Below are 13093 nucleotides of genomic sequence, written 5' to 3' on the forward strand. Positions count from 1 at the left end.
GAAATTATAGCTTATTATGTAGTATTATTACTCTTGTCTATTTAACTGAGTTTGGATTTGCATGGCGAAATGTCCCTGTTTGACTCCTTGTAGAGAAGATATGCTTCCCTCAGTTTGTGTTCGTAATAATGATTTATTTCTAGTTGTAGTGCTTTATCAGTTATAATATGTGATATTAGTTCTTGTTATTATGGTCTATCCGATAGTGCCATCGTTCTTAACTCTTACGTGTATTCCATGTACAAATATATTTATACAACAATTTCATTGATATAGCTATCAGATATTTCCAATGTTCTGAGCTCTTACAATAAGGGTCTATTAGGTAGAATATTTATTGTGAACTGAATTCTTCATGGTCCAACAGGTAGTATCATTGTTGTGAGCTTAGTTCATTATGGTCCAATAGGGAGTATCATTGTTGTGAGTTCAGTTCATTATGGTCAAACATGTAGTACCATTGTTGTGAGCTCTCACCCATCAGGTCGTTTATTTGCTATGAGCTCCCATAAGATAATATCGTTGTTCTGTGCTCTTATTTACCGGCCCTATCATTGCTGTGAGCTCTTGTTTACCAGGTATAATCTTTGTTATTAGTTCCTGTTATAATGGTCTATCAGATAGTACCATTGACTCTGTTCGGCCTAACCCTTAGAATTTTACGTACCCTCTATAGATCCATAGAGAGGTCAGTAGCAAACTTATATTTTTAAAATAGCAATGCTTACCTTGACCTAGTACATTTAATCCTACAGACAAATTAAAGGAAATATTTTTCTTATTAATGATTTGATATTATATTTCAGAGATGTGTTTCATTGCAATTGATGTTTCTGAATTTAAATTTATCATCTCATTTTCTTGTTACACACGATTCTAAAGACATTATTACTTAAAGTCTGTAATTATTTTCTTTGAATTTATGAGACGTTACTATTTGACAAATTATACGTCTCTGTTCTTATTGAAAGGTCTTATATCTACTCATTAGATCACTGTCTGTTGTATAAGTAAATACGGCGATTTATTGTGTTATCTACTTATAATTGTTGTAAGTAGATACCTTATTATTGACTCCAAAGATTTTACTCTTTTTTTTTTTTTTAAATATATTGATATTGTTTTTCACCCAGAATGATGGTATTTCATAAAATAACAGTCAATAATTCAATATGATATGAATATATAATTAGTTGTTGGAGAGTATATAAGATGCTGCTAGACTTTAAGATGTGACAATTTGAATCGTATGCATATGTAGCAGCTTCGTCGAAGAATAGATGTCGCTCTATGTTACTGGTAAGTTTTACTTATTTTTGTTAATGATATTTTAGGACAAATGGGAATCATGTATACACTAAATTACTTCTTATATCGAGTTCGGCTTACAGGGTAGTTTTATATAAACATGTGTTCAGCTTCAATTCACTTGAAAAAAAAATGAAATGATAAAAATTATCACAAATTACTGAATAAGTTTAGACCTTTATGTGCTTATAACATATGTCAGGCTTTAACTCTTCAGATAAATAAAAGTTTGGGATACATTTAACAGCAACAATCATATAAACCCATTCAGATATGATAGCAACTATCATCGCGGTTCGTGACTTAGAACAACTACCAGTAATTGAGAATGTGTCGGGTTTTCAGATCTCAACTGTCCCCCTTTTTCAATCTCAATCATTCCATTAATAAAACGTATATAAATCAACTTACACCAAGATGTCGTTAAATGGAATTGAAGATATAATAATGACATTCACGTTCTTTGATACCACATCTCATTATGTTGTACATACCAGTATACAAAACAAATTATAGGAAAGCACCTCGTGTCATAAAAGGAAACTAAAATAGAAAATATATAACAATATTAAAAGCATTTCCAGTTACTGAATGTTTTGGTTGATTTCTAAGAAAATAGTTTATGTATCAAATATGCATATTCAATTTACAATTTCTGCATGTGTCATTTACAAATATAGTGTCCATATTTGTCCCCAATATGTTACATACGAGGGGATGCCACGATCGGCATTGCCTTGTTTGAACTGTAAACTGTGTGCACTAGTCTGAATAATCACCGATACTGTTTACTGATTTATCTTAAAGGTAAGGTAATGGGTTCGGTGATCCCTTTTACTCAACAAGAGCTCTTTCCAGGAGAATATCATAATAAAATGGACAAAAGGAAGGATGTGGGTAAAGCAATAAATGCGGCAAAATATGACATACAGAAAACAAAATGGTTATGGAGTAAACATTCGTGTGACAACAACTCAGACGATACATAAAAAATCAGAATAATGAAGAAAAAGTTGGTTTCCCTATATAAGTGTACTTGCAGTGTTGGTGTACGAGGCGCGTTTATGATTTTCATTATGTTATTTGATATGAAATATTGACAAAAAATAATATTTACTTGTAAAATTATATCATGAGCCTGTAAAAAGTAAAATCACAAACATACTGAACTCAGAGGAAAATCAATACGGAAAGTTCATAATCACATGGCAAAATCAAATAACAAAACGCATCAAAAACGAATAGACAAGAACTGTCATATTCCTGACTTGGTAAAGGCATTTTCAAATGTAGAAAATGGTGGATTAAACCTGGTTCTATAGCGCTTACATTCTCTCTTTAATAACAGTCTCATCAAATTCCGTTATATTTACATGATGCGTTAAATAAACAGTCACAATTAATAAAATAGTCAAAATATGGGTACATCAGTCATCATCGCATAACAATTTTAAAAGGGACAATTTAACAGAACATAAAAACATCTATCTACGAACACATGGATTGACTTGAGTAATATATGCTCTTCTTGATCCATTTGAATTAATAGAAACAACGCTTTCGCCTTTCTTGTTCTCATAGAATCATATGATATGAGCTCCATGTTTTGTGAACATCTTTCTTAACTGTCGTATTAGACTGACCAGTGCATATTGTGCCTGGCACTTTAACTGTATTTTAGCGCAAAAAATAATTTACATTTGGCTGGAATTATTGCCGTCGTAGTTCCATCTTGTCGCCTTCGTACTTTTATTCGATGGCAACACGACGGGATTACGAGGTCTTCACGAAATCGTGTTGCCATCGTAAGACCCTCGGGTAGCTTCGTGATTCATTCGTGTAGACTTTGTTATGTCAAAACTGCCCGATGGAAACGATGGAAACACGAATGCAATACGATGTTCAAAGATGCATTCCCGGTGACATTACGATGGTGAGGATGGTGATACGAACTCAATACGAACCCTCAACATCGGACGCACCTTCGGGGATTTTTTAACATGTTAAAAAATTTAGAACCTTTCACGAAGTTGTCTCCGAAGGCTAGAAAAAGTAGCCGATGGTTCTACGATGGTTAAAGATGGCACTACGAATAGTCCGATCTGGATACGATCAGTCCCGATTTTGAAAATTTACATAATCGTGTTGCCATCGGCGTAAAAATCGGGACAGTGTGGCGCGGGCATAAAGGGTCAAAATTACATTTCACCCATTTTCACCATTTTCCCGCCAAAATTCGGGTTTTCAGGCAAAATAATTTTTTTCCCTCATCGGTGACCTATGTTTTTTATTTGCTCATTCTTTGAAGCTATACTTCAGCTTTTTATATTACAGTTTTGGACCAAGTGTCATAGAACGTTTTTTTTATATTCCGATAAAAATATGTCAACAGCTCTATCATTTCATGGAAAATGGTCCCTTTTACATACCTGTTTAAAAGTAACATTTTGAGCTTAAATGGTCCGTGACCCCCTATTTTTTTTCGACCAATTTGATTCACTTTCTGTAAAGAATAACATATAAAAAATACGGCACTTCTGATAGAAACTTCGAATAGGCCCGAGCCACCTTAAATGTTGTCGATCTAAGGGTGTTCTCAAAATCAGTATGTATTACTACTCGATGAAACATTACTTGTAAACTGATGATAGATTGATTGATTTGCTAAACGTTCAGTGGCAAAAAGGTTATCAAAGGTACCAGGATTATAATGTAATACGCCAGACGCGCATTTTTTACGTCGACATATTCTCATCAGTAACGTCCAGATCAAAATATCTATAGAGCCAAACAAAGAGAGTTGAAGAGCATTGAAGACCCAAAATTCCAAAAAGTTGTGACAAATACTACCAAATTAAGGTAATCTATTCATGAGATAAGAAAATCCTTAGTTTTGTCGAAAGATTCAAAGTTTTGTAAAGAGGTATTTATGAAAATGACCATAAAATTGATATTCATGTCAACACCGAAGTGCTGACTACTGGGCTGGTGATACTCTCTGGGACGAAATGTCCACCAGCAGTGGCATCGACCCAGTGGTGTAAACAGTTATCAAAGATACAAGGATTATACTTTAATACACCAGACGCGCGTTTCGTCTACATAACTCATTAGTGACGCTCAGATCAAAATAGTTATAAAGCAGAAATCAAGGCCGTTATCTTTTGCTTTTCAGCAGACTACCATAATTAGATGAACTCGTTATGTGCAACATTGTCGTTTGTTTGTATAAAAATAATTTATTGTATCTGAAAAGGTGCAATGTGTAAAGTTGTCGTACACAAGATGAAAAAAAAAGAGTAACGGTGATACTGTATTTTCTTTTCAGATTGTGTCTGGTAATCACTATCAGTAAACATGTTGGGAATAAGCATGGTACTATTTTCATGTAAGTTACAGAATACAAGTTATTATTCACATACTATGAAAGGAGTAGGTCCGGTAAGGACCGATTTTGGCCTCAATTTTCAATTTCATTTGACGAAGGATTTTTACCGCTTTTTAAACACTTAAGTGTCTATTTCATTTGATTCAATTAATTTTTGTGAAAGATTTTAACTTATTTCGTCATTAACAACGGTCCGATTCAAGCTTAAATATGAAAAATCTACCAAATATACGAAAAAATGTCACTTTTCAGATTATTTTTGTCAAAAATGAAGGTGGCCGCATCCGTGTTCATCTTAAATCTTTATATATGTTATGTATTATCATCAAATACAAATTCCATCGCAATATTTTTGATGAACACGAATGCGGCCACTTTCGTTTCACACGGAAACCGTCTCAAATTTAACTAAAATGCTGGAATTGTGAAGACTTCACTAATTTAGCATGACTTAATGGTGCTAGTACCAAATATATGTGCATTGTATTGTAAAAAACAAGGCCAAAAAGGGCTCTTACTGAACCTACTCCTTTGTTTCGGTTTTATGAACAGCCATTCTATTATTTGAATTATGTATAAACAACAATTATTAATTGTAAAAACTTGTTTGGTCCTATTGGAAGATTGATTTCAGATAGTATCATTCTATTTCAGCTGTGTATGTTTGAAGGTACATAAAAAATGATCAAGGACAAAGGTTCTAGACTCGGCCGTCGTGTAATGTTTCGCATCTCAGTCTTATAAATTAAAGAAACAAGTCCCCACTAATGGTCTACGTATATGAGACATAAACGGTGACCAGGTGTCTTGCAATAGTAGAATTGTAAATGTCTAACCTGAAGAACTATACCTAATGTATAAACATATCGGTACATATAATTTCTTTATCACATATGCATAAAATCGAATATGTAAGTTTGCGATCAAAACACAGTAGTTCCAATAAGTTCATTTCAAATTAAAAGGCCATTATGTACTGATACATGAACTTTTATTTTGGTTCGGCAAAGATATGTTGATGACGTCTTTATGCTTTGTTCGCTTAGGGGATACTGATTGATACTTTTTATCTTGGAAAACATATTTTAATCGAAATCCAGCAATAACACTGCGGACTACTTTACGATCGGTACTATATGTCTATTGTCCTTGTGATAGTTGTTTATCTTTTTGTACTCCGTGTTGATCTGTTAAGTCAAGACCTTTCCAACAGATTTTTACAGTTTGTTCTGAAGATGTTGTGCTGTTAATTTTACCAATGTCCCATGTTCGGGGAAGGTTGAGAGCTCACATAAGTGTTTATCCCGTGCCTTTCTTATGTGTCTGTCTCATGCTTGAAACCTGCATTCCAGTGGATGGCGTTTATGTATGTCCGTAGTATGATGTACTATTTGGTTTTGCATTGATGTTTAGAAATCAGGTTGGTTATATCTTTTTGATTGTCCCACCTATTGTCATACGGGGTCTTTTAAACCTCACAGGTATGAATTTTGGTCATTTTTGAAGTCGATGATCTATAGTTGTCAGTTGCAGGTGGTCCTTTGGTCAATAGATATTTGTTTCATAGGCAATCATCATATACCTATTTAATAAATGTACATACTAAGAAGACATAAAAAGCTCAAAACACACTTCGGACTGTACAAAAGCAATACTGATCCCTTTAAAAACAATTACCGATTGTGCACGGGTTATTTAGATAGTCAAGGTAGTTAAAAACTTTCATCATCATAAAAAAAACTAGAGATGCTTTCTGTAGATTCGGAAAGTTAGATACTTCCTTCTCCTCTAGGGCTTCCCATTATGTTACGCAGGATGGGCACGAATCCGATGACAAGTCTCTTTTAAGGATGGCGAAAATAAAAGCGAGAAACAAAGTAACGGGTAAAATACCTCATTATTTACAGATACCATAGTAACAGTAAACACTGACATTTGGTCAATAGGGGCACAGAATAAATCAGACAATGTTATAAACCCAGATGGAATAGAACCATCAGATGTTACCTCTAGGAATCTCCCAGTAGACTGGGTCATCGGTGATATGAATAAATCAAAGGATTTTTTGGATTGGAATCAAGACAATGTAACCACATCCAATTTGCTAGAAATAAAGATCTCCATGAACGACAGTTTTAACGGAATTACTGTACCAAATGGGAGAGAAATTGACGGTACAATGGAATTAGGTACAAATGCTTCAAATTCAGGAAATCTGTTTGATGATCAAAATACAACTAGGCCACAGGTAAGTATAATACAAAGTATAATTGTAGTGGTATTAGACATAATAAATGTACATGAGATAAATCGTACAGTGCTAAGCAATAAAACCAATCACGTTGCATACGACACAAGTTTTCCATAGAATATTCTTGGGAGATCTTTAATTTGCATAGATAAAACATATACAACGTCAGTCCCTTTGCTCGGTTTTGTCAAACTTACTTACTGCCCTTGTACGCCATTGGCGTGAAGGGCAGTGGTTTTGTCTAAAGTTACTGGTAAAATGTCAAAATTCTACTAAAACGTAAGATTGCATCTCATAAATACGATTATTTATTTAGATAATTACACAGATTACAATTTGTTTTAGAAAAGAGCAAAGATTTTGACAGGAATCTTAACAGTTAAATTGTTACCCATTAAGTAAGAAGTACTTTGATTACCTGCATGACCTTTTACATAAGCCGTTATTTGTTTTGGTCCTAAATATTCATTAAATATTTGACACATGACTTAAAGGTCCCAGGAACAGGAACTGGTCTGTCGCAGAATATTGAAAAAATGGGCATTTAACTTAGACCCGTTCAACAATATTTTTTTTTTTATAATAATACATTTATCTCTTTTATTTTCTGAAATGTTGGTGATTTAATTCTATTAGAATAGGTGAACGTTTGTATAGAAAGCATATAATATCGACGAATAAAGTTCTGAAATATAAAACGACCAAAACCTTATATAATGCCACAAGCATATGAGTGCACTAAATAATGTGTGCTTATTACTCTTATGACATCGGATCTAGATTGGCAAAATGGTAGTTTTTTTAACATGTTACCCCGATTTTGTTTTTAGTCCATGGATTTATGAGTTTTGAACAGCGGTATACTACTGTTGCCTTTATTTTTAACATCAACATCAATATTACCTGTACAAAGTCATATTTTCTGTAACATCTTTTGTTGTGCTTGTTATTTTCTCGGAGTTGGTTGTTAATGGTATTCCATACACAGAAATTCTAGTGAGCTTTTCATATCGACTAGATGACAAAATATATCTTACATACCAAAGTCATGAATATAACACAATTCTAAACAAACAATGAATAGTAAGATACAATAGATGAAATATAATAGTTAAAAGCTTAGAATGCATAATATAGTATATCCTTAAACATAGCACAGGTTAGAATACATGCACAGCAGATTATAGCAACTATAGTCACACAAAAAAGTGAATAAAAAAGCCCAGGCATAAAAACACTACTAGTAGGGGCATGAGTTGTTATTTGGATCCCATGTTTGCACCAATTTTTTTTCGAAATGGTCAAAATGTGTTTCCATTCTACAATGGTTCGGCAGCTCATTCCCGATTTGTGCAGCCTTATAGCGAAATGATCATAAAACATACCTGTTAGTTATGACTCTCGGGAGTACGGCTGATTCCTGTTATCTTAAAGCATTCTTAATAATTTTGATATCAAATTAATCATGCAGAGATAGCTTGTTCTTTTTTCGTGAGTTATTGTTATCCGTTTTACTGCCTTAAATTTTTTTATTATTCGTATTCATTATGTTTGTTTATTTTGAAGTGTCCAGTGCTTACGGATATATTAACAAGCGTGTTTGTCTTCTTATTGGAAAATCCACCGAATGCATCATCAATACAACCTGAAGATGTAGATGAAGGAATGATTCTCGACCCTGGTGATTTACCGGACGGGGCTATAGAGCTTCCACCTGGAGTTGACATACCGGACGGGGCAATATTGCTTCCACCTGGAGAGTTACCAGATGATACAGTGTTGGTTGGTGGTAATGGTGATATTCCAGGAGACGTAGAAATAGACAATACTGCAGAAAAAATTTTGAAAAATGATATATTTCCACTTAGTGATACTTGTAATAATATTTTTTCGAGATCTTGGGTCAAGTCTCTTTACTTGTTTCTTGTAACATCATGTATCATATTGGCATTGGCTGGGTATATTATGTTTATTCTTCTTCCAATGCAAAAAAAGGAAATATTGTCACCTATTTTCATAACAATACGATCATTTATGTTAGTTGCTTCAATCAAAGTCTTGTTGTTTGCCTGTGAAGGCATTCCCGCTTGTAAAATATTTCCATTTGAATTGTCAACTATAACCTGCAGTGTTTGTTCATGCATATTCGTCATTACACCGAGAATTTGTTAGTCACACATATGTGCTTGTTGTCATGCCAGTCTCTCTACAGGACAGTGTTTAAGACGGGAGAGAACCTCAATATGAAAGTTACCCGTATTTCGTTGTCATTCATATACATAGGATGCGCGATTTTAAGTATGATGTACGCCTTTGTAAATATCAGAACTTGCGATGAAAACTTAAGTATGACAAGCGTAAGTGATATCATTTGCCTGAATGCATTGTGTATAACCTTAGTTGTTTCTGTTGTTATAGCTTCAGCAGCAAAACCCTTGAAGGCGTTTAACAGTTCCCAGCAGGGAATTCTGAAAACTCAGTCACGGATGTCTTTGACTATGATGGGGTGGTATGCTATAATGTATTGTCCATGTCAAGCAATGATTGTAAGCTTAGTTGTACAAAACTGTCCAAATGAGATACCACTGATGTTTGTTAGTTTCTTAATCGATTTACTAAAGATGCTGTGTTTGTCCATTTTTCCTTTTATTTTTTGTCTGAGCATACCAGATCTTCGACAAGCATTGTCATCCAAATTATGTGCATGTTTATACAAACAAAACCCTGGTCAAAAGGCATCTATGGAATTATCTACCAAAACTTAAACCTACACAAAACATTAAAATCTCTTTACCAATCTATCTACCAAAAGTTAAACCTACACAAAACATTAACAGCTCTTTACCAAGCTATCTACCAAACGTTAAACCTACACAAAACATTAGAAGCTCTTTACCAATCTATCTACCAACAGTTACACCTACACAAAACATTAAAAGCTCTTTCACAATCTATCTACCAAAAGTTAAACCTATACAAAACATTAAAAGCTCTTTACCAATATATCTACCAAGATTTAAACCTACACAAAACATTAAAAGCTCTTTACCAATCTATCTACCAAAAGTTAAACCTACACAAAACATTAAAAGCTCTTTGCTAATCCATCTACCAAAAGTTAAACCAACACAAAACATTAAAAGCTCTTTCACAATTTATCTACCAAAGGTTAAACCTACACAAAACATTAAAAGCTCTTTACCAAGCTATCTACCAAAGGTTAAACTTACAAAAAACATTAAAACCTCTTTACCAATATATCTACCAAAAGTTAAACCTACACAAAACATTAAAAGCTCTTTACCAAGCTATCTACCAAGAGTTAAACCTACACAAAACATTAAAAGCTATTTTACAATCTATCTACCAAACGTTAAACCTACACAAAACATTAAAAGCTCTTTTACAATCTATCTACCAAACGTTAAACCTACACAAAACATTAAAAGCTCTTTCACAATTCATCTACCAAAGGTTAAACCTACACAAAACATTAAAATCTCTTTTACAAGCTATCTACCAAACGTTAAACCTACACAAAACATTAAAAGCTTTTTTACAATCTATCTACCAAACGTTAAACCAACACAAAACATTAAAAGCTCTTTACCAATCTGTCTTGTTTGCAGAAGTTAATCCTAATTACAATGCTTGAGAACCGTTTATACAATCAAAGCAAGTGAACAAATCAAAGTCGTAATCTACAAGCATTATTATCTAACATTGAATAAATGGTATGTGGCTGACATTATTTCCGGAAATTAAGAAAAATAGCAAATTAAAATCTGCTAACTAAAATACATATGAAAAATTGCGCGAACAACTTTTTTTTTAAAACTTGAAATTATCATTTCATGAAACCTTCCAAATTTGCTCCAAGATACTCAGTGAAATATTCATGTCTATGACATACAATTTATAAAGGATCAACAAATTCGTTTTAGCTGCATGACTTTACCATTATGTCACGTCACATCAGTCACAATACATTTTAATCTGTAATTTCCGAATCCCTGCTGACATCAAGTCAAGTCATTAATTTGTTTTCGATGTTTACGAATATTCTAAAAGTTTATATTGCTATATAAAAAAAATCACAAACTGTTACAACTTTTATAAGATTAAGGCAACCTGCCTTTTGTATACTACTTTTACTACTTATTGTTAACATAATTCATGTTATGTATTTTCTCTGTAAATAAAATATTTCTATTGTGAATTTTCTTGTATTTTGAACTTTTACCTTATCCTTGTTATAAAACATCTACATGAGCAAAAATATTCTCACAGCATTGTGCTAAAGCAACTATTTCACTAATGTAATTTGTTTTGGTACCAAGGTGATGTAGGAATGCCTGTAAATCTGCCTTACTTGTCTTAACGGGGATGTGCTTTCCAAACACGAAAACTAATTCAGCAGGAAAATGACGAAAGACAATTAAAAGTAGTCATTAAAAGTACCAGGCTTATAATTTGATACGCCAGATGGGCATTTCGTCTGCATAAGACTGAGCAGTGACGCTCAGATAAAAATATTTAGAAAGTCAAAACAAGAACAAATTTCTTGTAACTGATTCATGCACTGCACATGATTTTCATTCCCCATGACCAAGGAATTGGGTTTTTTTTTGGTTGACCGAACGATGTCACTGTGTCTCTACCCATAAAAGAAAGTTTCTCGGTCTTATATCTTCTTCACTAACTAGAATAATCTGACTGTTTGACCGAATCCGGATTCATATAGAAGGTGATGCTTGTAAAGCAGGAATCCCTTGTCTGTAGATGAAGCTGTCCTTGTCCCATTCACTCGTGGTTTTTCTCTCTCTCGTGGATGGTACATTCAATTGATTGTTCTTTACTTTGCGGTCATATTTTTCTTAAAATAACATATACCAAGTCAGGAAAATGGCAGTTGTTATCTTATACATTGTAGTTCGTTTTTGTGTGTGTTGCATTGTCAGTTTTTCCACTTCAGTGTTTCTGTTGTTTTGTTGTTTGCCTCTAATAGCTGATGTGTTTCCCTCGATTTTGACTTGTAAGTGAAGTTGTAACCCGAATTAATTTTCTCTCGATCGATTTGCGACTTTCAAACAGCGGTATACTACTGTCACTATTTATTTGTGCTACCTACAAGAACAGAGCCTCATGTTCTACAAGTGTTCGATTTTTATGTTTATGCAACATACTTCTCTTTATACACACACTATTCAGAATTATCAGAAAATTTAATACTTCAACAATATGAAAAATCCAGTCAGTAAAGGATGACTAATGGCACTACTCTGACCAAAACTGAATAACAATAATGATTATTCAACAGCATACCATATATGAATAGTAAAGCATTCATGTATCTTTATAAAGACACCTATAATTTGAAATGTTCTATAGTTTCAAGACTGAGAATGTAAGGCATCTTAATGTGTATAATCAAGCTGCACGAATGCAGATACAATTGTTAATATAACTGATGCAACATAAACATATAAAGATATAAACCCAATCGAATAACGTAACATTCTGTGTTAGGTTGATAAGGTATAAGTTGGCAAAGAAGGCCCATTCCCTGAAGACAACACAAAATTTCTACTCGACTGTAAAAGATACAAATTCAATTATCAAACTGATAATTGACAATTATAATCAACCATTTAACTGGTGCCAGGACAGAAGCAATAGATGTTTATTGGATTACTTAAAAACAACAGAAATTCTAACTGGTAGCAGTATCAAAATTTGAGATTGGTTTGTCAATTCAAATGGACATCATCAAAACAGCCAAACAGATGATTTTTTCAAAATCAAAAAAAAAAAAGCAGTGTATTAATGATATAACACTTCAACAATAAAAGTAAACTAAATTAGACACCAAGGGTGCTCATATTATCGTAAAGACAAGGATCTACACTGTATTACAAGCTATAAATCAACCAGGGTCTAGAGTAAAGAGTGAGTTTAACGAAGATAAACAACAATAAGACAAAAAGACCACAATTTGAAGAGATTATAAATGTAGAGACATAAGGGGAAGTTGACAAAATTCCAAACTGAGACAAGAACATTAATTACAATGTGGCATTGTAAAACTAGTTTTGTAATTACCCATGGGACAGGCAAATAACCATGTGACATGGTAAAACTAGTTA

This window comes from Mytilus trossulus, chromosome 2 (assembly GCF_036588685.1).
Source record: "Mytilus trossulus isolate FHL-02 chromosome 2, PNRI_Mtr1.1.1.hap1, whole genome shotgun sequence".
In the NCBI taxonomy this organism is placed as follows: domain Eukaryota; kingdom Metazoa; phylum Mollusca; class Bivalvia; order Mytilida; family Mytilidae; genus Mytilus; species Mytilus trossulus.